Here is a 616-nt window from a genome sequence, read left to right on the forward strand (position 1 = left end):
CGGCCCGGGTTCGATTCCCGGTCAGGGAAAAGGTTCTTTTCTTTCTTTTTTTTCTCCTTCTACTCGTTGGAAAGTTTCTGATTTTCCTCCCCAAAAAGACCTCCCTAGGGAACAACTCTTCTGCTTTTTTCTGTTTCTGTTTCCTTCCCAACTTGGTTTGACTTCCAAACGCAACAATAAAAATAATTAAATATCAAAAAGTGGAAAAGCTGAAAACCGAAGTGTTTCTGCCCGGTTTCGAACCGGGGACCTTTCGCGTGTGAGGCGAACGTGATAACCACTACACTACAGAAACCACATGCAGAGCTGCTATAGCCCAATATTTCCAGTAGGATTCACCAAATCTCTCTTTTTCCACCCAAATTCATCGCTGAACCTCGAAAACGGCCATTTTTTGGTAAGCAGCAAAGATTGGAGGCATGAGGAAGAAAAAAAAGGTAAAGAGAAAGAAAATAAAGACTCCGCCCCACTTTATGGGTTAAAATTCCCTGACCGGGAATCGAACCCGGGCCGCGGCGGTGAAAGCGCCGAATCCTAGCCACTAGACCACCAGGGAGCTGTTATTGAGCACTATTTTACCAATCCCACAGTTTATTATTGCTTTTTTTTTTTTTTT

The 616-nt window shown here is 43.5% G+C and overlaps 2 non-coding genes across 2 annotated transcripts; both read right to left on the bottom strand.

Annotated features, from left to right (window-relative positions):
- Positions 1 to 222: 222 nt before the first annotated feature.
- On the bottom strand, positions 223 to 295 carry TRNAV-CAC. The gene has a single exon. It is a non-coding gene; the product is annotated as a tRNA-Val (tRNA).
- Positions 296 to 484: 189 nt separating this feature from the next.
- On the bottom strand, positions 485 to 556 carry TRNAE-UUC. The gene has a single exon. It is a non-coding gene; the product is annotated as a tRNA-Glu (tRNA).
- Between the last annotated feature and the right edge of the window lie 60 nt (positions 557 to 616).

This window comes from Meleagris gallopavo (assembly GCF_000146605.3).
Source record: "Meleagris gallopavo isolate NT-WF06-2002-E0010 breed Aviagen turkey brand Nicholas breeding stock chromosome 18 unlocalized genomic scaffold, Turkey_5.1 Chr18_random_7180001948831, whole genome shotgun sequence".
Lineage (NCBI taxonomy): Eukaryota > Metazoa > Chordata > Aves > Galliformes > Phasianidae > Meleagris > Meleagris gallopavo.